General features: G+C 40.4%; 1 protein-coding gene across 3 annotated transcripts in view; it reads right to left on the reverse strand.

Moving 5' to 3' along the window:
* LOC131039839 (uncharacterized) overlaps positions 1 to 13,545 on the reverse strand; it is a 179,027-nt gene that overhangs the window by 17,377 nt on the left and 148,105 nt on the right. The gene's annotated exons all lie outside the window — the stretch shown is intronic.

Here is a 13,545-nt window from a genome sequence, read left to right on the forward strand (position 1 = left end):
ATTTTATAGTTCATCACCTTCTAAACAAATGATTTGGGAATTGTTAAGGCATTTTAACACAAAAAGGGCTTGCAATAGCACTTATTTATCATGGACATGCATAGAAATCTTAACTAATTGCTCAATTTGTAACACGTTTAGAATAAAACTTTGCATCCAACAATGTTCTTGTCCATATAATAGCATATTCCACCTTCAGTATACCATTGCTTCTACATGATTCGAATTGTTCTCTTCACTTGTGTTATCTAAAATTTACAGATGTATAGTATATAATTTCAGATAGTCCCTTCTACAAACTACAAAGTAAGCTAAAATTTCTTATAGATCCTTGAAAAGCCAAGAATGCTTTCAAAGAAACAAAGGGCTTTCATCCTCTAATTCCAACAACCAATGGCCATTTGTCCACTAATCACAATATCTTTTTGTCCACAAAAGATCACTTGAACACACGGTGCCTAGAAGATACGAAGAAATCACATGGATACTTACAATTGAAATGTTTTCCTAATTTTATATGCTACCCACTGGAAAAAAAAAACTAGTTTGCCTAGACCCAAAACGCCGTGAAGGCCCAAATTTGAATTATACCTGCTACATCACAAGTAGACCTTACAAACGTTTTCATAAGAGGTTCAAAATTTCTCCTTCCTTTCGACTTGGCAATAGTTAGGGGATAGCTCTAACGCTAATCCCCATTATGTCAATGAGTCCCTTCTACCCTTTTTCTTTATCGCAGGTCACGCGATATCCTCAAATGCCTAATCTCCAACAACTCTCTTGCACGCAACGGGTAGCAACCTTGATCCTTGGTCTCTGACAACACTTTGGCATGCGTCAAGCAATAACTCTGATCCTTAATTTGTGATAACTCTCTGGCATGCATCAAGCGACAACCCCAATCCCCGACCTTCGACAAATACTAGGCATTAGTCAAACAACAACTTTGTAACCCCAAGATTGCTTGTCATCAAGCAATGCCAATTAGGATGCTCAAGAAGCACAGACCTTTCCCATGTGGCATCTTCAATTGGTATCTTTTTCTACGTAACAAGATACTCTATGACGCTCTTGCTCCTCAAGTTTTTAATGTGAATTTCCATCACCTCTTTTGGGATCAAAAGCAACTTTCCCTCATCATCCAAGGACAGAAACTTGTCTAAGGGTGTAATGTGTTGACCAAGGACTTTCTTCAAACACAACATGAAAAACACTATGAATCATGTTGCTCTATGGAACCTCCAACTCATAAGCCGCTTCACCTATCCGCTTCACAATTCTGTATCGTCTATAATTTTAGGGTTTGAGTTTTTCAACTTCACTCTTCTTAATACAAGTCTATTTATATAGTTGCAATCTCAAGAAAACCAAGTCTCCCATCTCAAAGGACCTCTTTGTTCTTCTCTGATCTAGGTAAGTTGTAGTCAACATACAATGTCTATTGTTATCTTCATCATATTGGTTATTCGACAATGTATTAAGTTATTTGTCATTCTCAAGTAGTTATAAGCATTGGTTGTTTGATAGTTGTGTTCCTCTTGGTAACCGTCAGGTCATTTAAATACATTGTGTATCGTTACAAAATGCGGTATGATAGAGTCAGAAGAACTGTAAAATTGGCGAACCATCTCTGGTCTTCTTCTCTGTAATAATTTCATGTGCAAATAAAAATATATTTTACTCTTATATATGTTATACATTGTCATCTTTATTATTGCTTCCCATATTTAATTTATCATATATAGCGGTAAACATTTGGTGTCGTTTCCTTAAAAGAAATGGGCAAGATTGTGTGATTCTTGCCCTTAGATCCCAATAAAGAAGAGAAGAGGCCACAAGATGGTCTTGACTGAGCGATCAAGAGATCTTTACAAATTGTAGAACAAGGAGAAAGAAGAAGAAGAAGATTATGAGAGACATTTAAGGAAAATCCAGTCGAACGATTCCATAGTCAAAGCCCTACCTGAGAACAAAGTAAAAGCTAAAGAGTCAGTAGGAGTCGTAGTTGAGAGGAAACAAAACCACCCAGTGAGGAAGCCACACATCATACGAAGAGTGAGTGGGAGGAGATTGCCAGACACTTACCACTTCCGGATGAAACATATCTCGACCTTGTTGACCACGCAAACAACCCATTTGTACAATCAATGTCGAATGAGGAGTAGGAAGAGGGTTTCCCTCCTAAATTCACAAACATATTCTGCCACAATGACAATCTATCCATCTCAAGGGAACAGAGAATTGGAGGATCCAAACTGAAAACCCCCTGACGGAAGCAACACAGGAACGAGTATGAGTCTGAAAGTACTCGAAGTGTTAGGGACGCTAGAGGTGGATGTATAGAGGACGCATGCGTGGCCAATATTGCACGGAAAACATTGGAACATAGCGGTCAAAACAATCCACCCAATTCCAACACACAAGGGAGTAAGCAGGCAAGAAAGATGGTGACTCTTCCAACAAGTCAGAATCTGGATCGGCAAAAATTGCCAAAGTTCATGGGAAATGGGTTGGAGGATCCTACGAGGCATTGCGAGACGTGTGTAGCCATCCGACTGGCAAGTCGTTAGTTAGACAAAGACTATTGGTTGAAGGCATTTCCCACAATGTTACGAGGAATAGCCATCGACTGGTTTACCAAACTAGAAGATGAACACACAGAATCTAGGGAAAAGTTGAAGAAGGTGTTCTACATAGAGTTAAAACTCTTACAAGATGACAATAAAACTGGTGTTCAAATCTATAATACCAAGCAAGGGAAGCATGGGAACTTACGGGTGTACAATCGTAGGCTCAAAGAGTTGTTGAGTAAGATGGAGAACCAACCAGCAAACGGGTTGAAGAAGAGGTCGTTCATTGAGGAATCAATCTCTTCTCTAAGAAAGAAAATGAAAGTGGTACCTCCGTCATCATACGTCGATGCGTATAATCGAGCGATAGGCATTGAGAGCGAGTCCAAAACATCCTCTCGGAGAAAAAGGAAGATTGACGACAATGAAGCACCAAAGGTAGAAGCGACGAAGAATCCAAAACGGTTCAAGCCCTACAACGGGATATGATGAGAATGATGAAAGGAAGGCAAAGAAAGGAACAAATAAAGAAACTAATGAACTATGGTCTGCTAAGTGCAAAATTGAGGGGTACATGAAAGGTAATAGTCCTAGAAATATGTTTTCTGAGATTTACCAAGTGATGGGTCATTCAATAAAGGAGTGCCCATATAATTTGAAGACTACAAGTACACAAGTACTCTTCACACAAAGAGTCCACTCCATTGAAATCACATAATGCATCATTGGGCAGTTATCCAAACCAACGAGAATGGTGAAATCAAATATAGTACGACTCCAAAGGATGTCCTATCATACAATGCCAACAATGTAGTGAATGGGGACACTTTGCAAGAGACTGCCCGAATAAGAAAGACAAAGTACAATTATTGTGCAAATGGTGTGGAACAGGTGCCCATGAGGACATTGATTGCCCAAAGCAAAAGGTTATTAATATGTTGGACGTGGAGGAACAAGACAAGGCAGTTCTAGCAATCACGTGGGCGAAGCAACTAGCTATAGTTGAGATGGAAATCATGGGGAAGAACCTCACATATACCATCATCGATGGAGGCTCAAGAGTAAACGTACTACTAGAAGACACCTGTAAGTGCCTCAGGAAACCAACCCACTGGCCACCAACATTTCACCTTGTAGTTGTCAATCAACATGGAATCAAGCCATTGGTGAAGCTAATGTCGTAGAAGGTAACGATCGGGACCCAACAATTCCTCTTGAATTCTGTGGTCGTTCCATTAAAGGAAGAAAGCATATGATGCACTACTCAGGAGAGGATGGTTAGTAGCTGCGAAAGCTGATCACAATTAGGTAAAGAATACAATCTCCATTGAGAACAAGGGTTGAAGTATTTAATTGGTTTCAAGAACCAAGCCGTTAATGAGGAAATAGCTTCCTCGAACTCCTCAAATTCACATTCAAGAGAACAATGGATGAAGAGTCAAGGTCAAATGGAACCAAATGACAAATGAATTTTGGAGTTAAGAGCAAAGAAACGAGACTCGGACTCGACTCGGACTCGGGACTCAGAGTCAGACTCGGCTTCAGACTCGGCTAGACTCAGGAAAGTGAAAAACTCAAGAAATTTAGAGATTTTTAAAGATTTAAAACATGTTTCAGGCACCCTTTATTGAATACACCTTAAAGACACAATAACATCATCAAACTCGGCTCATTTGATTACATACACAAGTATACATCAATCACATAAGCATAAACGCAAATTGTAGCTGAAGAAAATAAAAAACATAGATATATAAATATTGTCAAATGTATACAATATTACAAAACTCATGGAATAAAAAATCCATGTCATCATATGATCATCATCAAATGTTTCATACAAATACCAAAGGTAAATACAACTATAAGCCTATGGCTCAGAGGAGCTAGCACGGCTGCACCCTCCGGCCCCGGCCCCCTGCGAAGGCGTCTAAGGTAGGTCCTGGATGATTCGACAGCCATAGCCGCTCCCCGTGACACCATGCCATGCTCACCAACATCAGGAACATCTGTGTCACTATCTGCCTCTGAATCTCCTATCTGTGCTTGTGCTCTTCGCTCCTCCTCTGCCATGGCTACAGTCTTAGGCTCTATATCTACCTGGTCGATCCAATCAGTGTCAGACTCGGAGGTTAAATTTTCCCTACTTCTATCGACGCAGTTTCCCCCCATATTTTTCGACGAGGGTTTGGGGGCAGCGCCCCTTGCGTGCTCCCTGTCACAATACAAGGCGAGGTCGAGGGGCAGCGCCCCGCGAGGCCAAAAAAAACTTATTATTTAATAAAGGCGTTGGGTGCTATTTTTCTATTGGCTGACATGTTGTAACTCTATTTTTTCTCATTCTGAGGCGAAGGTTGTAGTGAACAAAGACGAGACCATTCATTTAAAAAAAACTTTTTAAAATGTTTTTTTTTGTCATTTTACATAACCCAACCAATAGCCGAGTTTCAGGCACTGGACTCGCCGAGTTTGGCGAGTTTCAGGAACTGGACTCACCGAGTTTGGCGAGTTTCAGGCACTAGACTCGCCAATTCGGCGAGGCTGGTGAGTTTGCTCGCCAGACTCGTACGAGTCCGAGTCCGAGTCCGAGTCCTAGAGACTCGGCGAGCATGTCTTGGACTCGGACTCGCCGAGTCTGACGATTTTCTGGCGATTTTCGTTTCTTTGGTTAAGAGTCATGCTCAGAGGATGAAACAAATTCTTTTTGTGCCCTATTTCACTGGCAAATGGAGGACTATGAGGTATTTTCGTCAAGGTGTAATTTTCTTGAAGCCATAAGTCTTGGAGAACACTTGATAAAAGTATGTAAAATTGTGGATGATACAACTGACAATATGTAATGTGGAGCATATAAATAGATGTTAAGGAAAATCAACTTCACCAAAAATCTAAACGAAAAGAAAGAGGAAACTAGGAGGGATGGACAATGGAAAGAAAAAGGAAAAAATAATGGAGTCAAAAAAATTAAAAAATTTAAAGAGGAGCCTACCAATGAGAAGAAACTACGGCCAACAAATATTAAGTTTAGAAGGAAAAATTATGGGAAGAAGAGGAAAATAAAGGAGTTCACAAGAAAAATAATAAATTTCAAAGGTATTAAAAATTAAAAATTGTGACTATCAAAAATGTGGCTTTTAGAAAGCACATAGTACGACACAATATGATACCACATTACAAAGTAAACTTTATAGAGGAAAAATCGATAAGATGTTATCAGGCTGCCAATTATAAAGCAAAATTGAGTAGACTTATTATGGTACAGCCAATGAAGCTACGATCATATCTCTCTACAACAACCTTGGTCGTACGACCACTATAGGCACAATAACCTCCATCTAACATACAGGTATCACTTCCAAGAGTACGACGTTGGTTAGCAAGAGTACAGACTCTCAGTAAAAGTACATGGCACAATATTCCACTCCATGGCGTACGACTTTCGTCCTTACGACCTGTTGTGACCATTTCACACATCGCCCCATCGCAAATGGGGACCCCCTCTTTTTGCTCGTTTTTCCCTCGTTTTTCGCCTTCGTTTTTAGGATTTTGTTAGTCAATCAGTTGTCTGGATTTAGGGTCAACCCTTAGGGTTTTCATTTCTGTCTTTTCAAGCCAAAATCCAGTCGTTTCGAGTTTTTTGAGCTTCCTTTTCGAAGGATGCTAATTTTGAATGCAATGAATTCGCCAGAGTGGTCTAATTTTCAATTGGGATGTGATGCAGAGCTTAAATTTGTCTAAGTGTTGGAGATGAAATGTGAATTTTTGTCTGATTGAATATTTTTGGCCAAATTTTGACCTTTTTGATTTTTGATCCTAGGCATTGGAAATGATTTGTTTTCGCCTTGTGAAGTGTTAAAATGTGTAAAATCATGTTATTTTGGCCTGTAGGAGCAAAATCGCTCCTGTCCCTCTGTGAAGGACGGGAGCTCGTTTTCAAATATCTTACTATTCCTACAGAGTCCAGATGAATTACGAATTGGAAGTGATGGAGAGGGGCGAGATCTTTCCATTGAATATAAATTGAAGATTTTCGTGAGCACAGAAATGCCTCCAGGAGAAAAATCGCTCCTGTCCCTCAGTGAAGGACCGGAGCTACAAATCCAATTTTGCTTTGTCCTTGCGGGATTTCGACGACTTGACGATTTGAAGAGGTCCAAAGGAAGATGTTTTATCAGATGAATATAATTTGAAGTGCAAATATGAAGAAGAATGGTCCAGAATGCTAAAATCGCTCCTGTCCCTCAGGAAGGGACCAGGGCGAAGTACATTATAGCTCCCGTCCCTCTCCCAGGGACCAGAGCGATACTCTTCATTGGGCAAAATCCAGGCCAAGATCAAGTCAAGTTCATGTTTGGTGGCAAGGAAGACGGTGAAATGAACTCAGTGAATATAAATTGAATATTTTAAAATGTCAACAAGGGCCCCAAAATGCCTAGTTCGCTCCTGTCCCTCAGGAAGGGACCAGAGCGATTTTTGTTATAAATGATTTTCTTGCCATGTTTCAATCGATCCCAAGGCATGAATGAATGGAAGGACGCATTACGAACCCGTTGAATATAAATTTGGAAGCTAGCAAAGTGAAATGAAGACCACAAGAGCAAGTTCGCTCCTGTCCCTCTCCAAGGGACCAGGGCGATACAGTGAGTATGTTGCCTTTCCCTCAAGTTTAAGACCGATCCAAGACAAGGAAAAAGGTGGCAGGAACGTCTTAAGACATTTTTAATCAAACACAAGCATCAAGGTCGTCACGTTGGAAGGATTTGCGCTCTAAGACCCCAGATCGCTCCTGTCCCATGGGAAGGGACCAGAGCGATATTTCCATTAAGGCATAGATTTCAAGAGACAAGCAAATATCAAGCTACCACAAGGATCGAAAGGACGTCATTACACGCGTTGAAGATAATTGTAAGTTGAAATAAACAAGAACAAGCTCACAATGATGAATTTCGCTCCTGTCCCTCAGGAAGGGACCAGAGCGATGTTGAGTATATTGATCAATTCATGCAAGAATTACGTTGAGTCAAGGCTTCACAAGGTTGTAAAGGGTTCAAGATGTCTTTTAAAGGTGACATGCAAGAGTTTTGAACATCCAAACGTTATCAATCAAGCTAAGGAGTCCATATCGCTCCTGTCCTTTGGACAAGGACCAAAGCGATTTCATCAACAACACTCATACTCCTTCAAAGTCAAGGCAAAGCGAGGATGGACGAGGTAAAAGACGTTATTTCGAAGGCAATAAACAATGAACCAAGGTTAAACGTTACCAACTTGAGCTCAAAACGGAGAAAAAACATGGATCGCTCCTGTCCCTCTCCAAGGGACAAGGGCGATGATCCTTATAACATCAAAGGTACCTTGCAAAAGCAAGTGGGACGTGCGTGGAATGGACTAGCAATGATGTTATTCGCCTAGCAATGGAAGTTCGAAGATCAAAGATGCAAGATGAACGTGAAAACATGGAGATCGCTCCTGTCCCTCTCCAAGGGACAAGGGCGATGATACATCTAAAGACACTCATGCGCACATGCAAGGCAATCTAATTCGAAGAACCCAACAAGATGATCGATTTGGAACGTGGAAATGAAGGAGTTGAACGTTGAAAACGCAAGAATCATGACAAAAATGGTGAATCGCTCCTGTCCCTCTCCAAGGGACCAGGGCGATGAGGTACGTCCACTTCATTTTCAAATTTTTGGCGCCAAATAAACCTTTTTAAATTCATTTTAATGCCAAAATTCGATAAAATTTAAAGTCCTATTTAATTGGCATTTAATATGGCGTTTTGCATTAATTAATTATTTTGCCTTGATTTAAAAAATCGAAATTTATTAATTAAAATAAAAGGCATTTAATTAATTAATGAATTAAATAATTAAAAGTCGAAGAAGAACGCTCATGCATGTAAGTCGGCCTTGTTATTTTATTTAAAAATCGTTTGAAATTGCTTTATTTTATCAAGTCGACCTTGAGGGTGAATTGTGATGTGAGCGCTATATAAGGGGGGTAAAAACTATCATTTCTACATCATTATTTTACCTTTCTACATGCGAATTGAGGAAGACGAAGGAAAGTGCGAAGTGTGTTTGAGGTGGTGCGAATTTCCATTTATCCAAGGTGGCGTTAGTAATCAAAGGTGGTGCGATAGCTCTTCATTTGAGCGAATTTGCTAAGATTTGAAGACCACGTTAAAAGTGAACTTGAAGATCACATTGAAGACAAAGGTGGCGAAATTGATTTCTTGAGGAGATAACGTTAAAGATCATTCATACCTCAATTTGGCCTAGGCGAATTTTGTCTTTTTGCATTCTAGAGTTAGCTCTCTATTGAGGTATGGCGATTTGATTTTTATTGCTTTATTTATTCATCGTCATATTTTAAGTTTTGAAATTTTGAATTTTGAATTTCTTAGCTCAATCTTTCATTTTTTTTTTAGGAAATGATAACTCTAAAGACTTATCATGAGGTTTCCTAAAAACTTTATCTCTCTAATCAACGTTATTCATTGCAAAATATAGTTCTCATAATGAAATGTTGTGTAGGTATGGCGACCCCGAAGGCGGGAGCATCCACCAGTCGCTCAGCTCTCATGAAAGAGGATCAGAAGACCGAAGAAGTGGAGACCAAGATCGTGTCGAAGTGGAGCAACATTGGAGATACAAACTTGGGGAACTTTAGCACGAAGAAGTTTCGAGAGGTCCCTTACATCGGCAAGCCATCACCCGTCGCCCGGAGAATAATAGAGAGTGGCATCATTAAGGCGGCCGGTTTTCCTCCAGCTATTCAGTGCCACGAGTTGATGATCGAGTGCGCTCGTCACTATAATCCACAGTCCAGGACGATCGTGTCCAATGAGGGAGACACTTTGGCGTACCTTTCAGAGGAAGCTATAAGTGAAGCTTTCCATCTTCCAGAGCACAGGGACATGATATACAAGAGCATAGAAGGAGCCAGATCAATGTACGATGATGATCCAGATGCTTGTCTAAGCATAATTAACAAGAACTGGCTACTCAAGAGCCGTCCCCGTCTAAGCAAGATCCCGAACACACCGCACAGGATTGATTTCCAGGACGAGTACAGAGATTTGATTACCATGCTCAACCGAGTTACAGGAGCACCTCATGCCTTCTATTTTGAGAAGTGGATGTTTTACTTCATCCAGGTGATTGTTCAGGGTAAAGGTACGATACATTGGGCTAGGATGATTAGCCATTGCTTAGACGTACAGTTGAGGAGACTCAGGGCTACTAAGTCCTTCCACATGAGTTCATACGTCATCTATGCTTTGATCAGGAGTGTTGAGTACGCAGGACTACCTCACAGAGGAATGATTGGAAGAGGACCCGGCGAGGTCAGAGCTTGTGATTCCTATGCCTACTTGCATCATCCGCCAGGGAAAAACTACAAGTTAGTTAATGATACCTTCACGATGAACATCACAAGGACGTTGCAAGGAGGGATTCACAACAGATTATCTCAGGATGCCCAGGAATTCATCAAGAGGTACGGTGCTTGGTTCATTCAGTTTCCCAAATTCACTTACATTAGAGTGCATGGATGTCCTTTACCTCTATACATGTTGCCGAGGTATCCGACAGACAGAATTGTGTTACTTGAAGTAACAAGACAGTTGGCAGCATATGCAAAGGCATTCAGGCACAGACATCAGAATGGAGTCCAAGTACCTATTATTTTGGGTAATTCAGTTGAGGTATGTCCTAATGTTTTAGCCATGGATGACGCAGAGAAGGAGTTAGCCTTGTATTCTTTTTCTTCTTTTGCTTGGAGAAATAGCTTTGATCCACATGGACATTTAGAGGAGACAGTCGGCAGAAGATTTAGACATGAGTACCAGATTGAAGATTTTATGATGAACCTCCTAGATGATCTTGAGGTGAAACGGAAAATGCATTCTAGATTACCTTTGGATTTCATCAGGAAATGCAGGATTTACAGAGTGGCCGACCAAGCTCAGGACAATGGTAGACATATCCAGTCTTCCTATGATAGAGAAAGCAAAACAATAGGGTTGGATTGGAATGAGCCCGAGGTCGTGGATTTAGATGCTTTGATGGCACCAGTCTTGTCTTGTACTCACAGATGGGTAGACGTTCAGCATCAGAAGTTGAGAGAACAAGGCATAGCTATGTCTTTCACTTTGGAAGAGAAATCAGCCGAAGGTGGAGCCAGTGTGAGTGAAGGCAATCTTAATCCTAGGAATTCAGGTGAAGGTAACCTTCGATGTGCCAGTGAGGGCAATCTCCATCCAAGAGGTTCGAAGAGAAAAGAAAGGTCAGAAAAGAAAGAGTCTTCCAAGAAAAAGCAAGGGGCCAACAAAGATCAGGCACCAGGTACTTCTTCTAGATCAGAGAATAGAACAATTCAAGTAGAAGAGTCCATGGAGTCTATGGTACAGAATGACAGGCAGGAGGAAGGATAGGCACAGCATGTTTCGTCAGATGAATCTCTCCAAGACTATGAGTTAGAAGAAGATAATGAAATGACATCTCCTCCCAGAGAAGAAGAAATGGTGCATAAAGAGATTCAAGTTCAAGAGACAAGATCGAATATCCCAGATTGGTTGAAGGAAAGATTGACTAAGGTGATCGTAGTAGAGGACGAGGACAATGCAATTGATTTAGAGAGCCTTGTTGGACGCTCACGTGAAGTAACAGAAAAGAAAAAGGCTACAAAGATGTCCAAGATGATTCGAGATGAGACTGGATCCAGAAAACTGCAGATAGCTACACCGGCAACAGACAAATATGAGGGTGAGATCCTAGCAGAGGATTATGAAATTCAGACAATCGAGTTAGGACCATCCACTGCAGAGCAGACAATGGATGATGCCACCGACACATTTGAGGCATTGAAGGACAAGCTTAGAGAAGAAATGGAGAAAAATAGAAAGCTTGAGAGAGAGGTCGGTGCATGGAGGACATATTTCAGTCACATCAATGAACCTTTGGGACGTCAGGATCCAGTTAGATCACCAGTGCAGGCATTGCCACTTCAATCAATCAATGAAGCAGAAAGATTCAGGAACCTGGTTCAGCGTACATGTAGTTGGATGGATAGATCTCATACGGTGGCCATAGAGTTTGTTACAAGGATGATGAAGATCATTCATCAGGCTATCCAAGTTCTTGAGATAATCCACAAATTGATGACAACAGTTGCTGCATTCGCCCATACCAAGGACGTTGTCATTCCTGTCTTGAGAGTTATAAGACACACATCAAGGAGAATTTTAGCGCAGGAGAAGATCTTGGAGGGTGATTCTCACAGTTTGTTCCAGTGGTCAACCTTACTCCATATGAAGAATGTTTTCTTCGAAGACATCAGTGTTAGATGTGGCCAACTTGAGGAAGTGATCAATCCGATCCAGGACAGAGTATTTGAGGTACTTCGTACCATTCTTGGCAGACGGATCGAGGTCGAGACAGATGTGGATATGCAGGAATTTGAGGATAGAATCAAGATCATCTTTCGCAAGGACGCAGATGTTACAGATGAGCAGTATGATCAGATGTTTGCCACCATGCTCCTGATTGATAGAACGAAGGAACTTGAACCTTCATGGGACGCGGCTCTTCTAGATGCATTCGATCAGGTCATCCACTTAGAGGAGAGTATGAAGAATCTTCCCGAGATTCCAATCACAGAAATCGAAGGAATCGTGACAAAATTCATTGCATATGCTAAGAAAGAGAATTGGAAGGGGAATAAGATTCTAGATGAAAGGTTGTTACAGATGACATGACATCTTATTTCTCATTGGTTGATACCTCCTAGGTTTTTGTGCCGAATTTAATATTTGGCTATGTATTTAATATTGTTCAGTAAAAGGGAGGTCATTTGTAACAAACCCTAATTAGGGTTTAGGTGTCATGATCTTGTCCGTTGATTTACTTTCAATCTGGACCTTTCATTGTAACTGGGGATGCTATATATACCCCCATTTTTCATTTCATTGAATAATAGTATAATAGAGTCAATAGAGTAAGAGTCAATAGTTGATGTAAGAGAGATTAGAGTTAGAAGCAATTTTATTTTGTAGCAAGATTGAGTTTTGAAGAGAGAAATTCAAGCAATTGTTGTACATGATGACTTGGAAATCAATAAAATATTGAAGTTATGGTGTTTTGTTGCAAATTTCTTGAGTTATCTTCATGGTTGTTTGATCTACTTGAATCGTGCTCAATCAAAGTAGTTTGTTAAATTTGAAGGACAAAGTGTGAGATTTGATATTTGGTAGGATTCGTAATCCAAACCACTAGCTTCTTGCTGATTGTAGGAACGCCTTGCGTGGTCGACTGGAGAATACTTTGAGTCCCTTAATCTTCAATCATTATTGTATCTTGGATATGTACCTTCGTAGTAGTGTCCTTGATCTTTGATGTATTGAGTATCATTTTATTACCTTAGAAGATCGCACTAATTTCAATTGAGTTGTTATCTTATGGCAAAATTGAAGTTGGTTGAATTTTGCCAAGTCTCGTCCATACTAAGTCATTCATAGGGTTAGGCTAGATTAGACCTCTTTTAAACCCTACTCCTTTTGCTATTTTTGAAAGTTTCTTTAGTTTAGAAAATCTTTGAACTTTTGGAATACGTAAGGCCCCTTGGAGGAAACAGCAAATCACATCATACCACTAAAAGCTTGTCCACACGTAGAGACCCTACTAAAAGAACCTTGGAGTCTACCTAACTGATCCTTCGTGCAGATCTTCAGCAGTTAGAGACTATTTTCTCAAGCGAGGATAAGATGCCTATTGGTATTTTATTCTGTGTATGATTGTGTATAAAATACACGTCAACACGACCTCAGATCAACGTACGGTGGTCCTCAACTACCATTGGATGACCTTTTGTACACTAGGCTATCACCATACAAATCACAAGTTACAAAATTGTGCGACGGTTTATTCATTTACCTACGATTTCCTTTTTTCCAAGTGTACCATTTAGCTTG

The sequence above is a fragment of the Cryptomeria japonica genome, chromosome 9, assembly GCF_030272615.1.
Source record: "Cryptomeria japonica chromosome 9, Sugi_1.0, whole genome shotgun sequence".
Classification (NCBI taxonomy): Eukaryota; Viridiplantae; Streptophyta; class Pinopsida; order Cupressales; family Cupressaceae; genus Cryptomeria; species Cryptomeria japonica.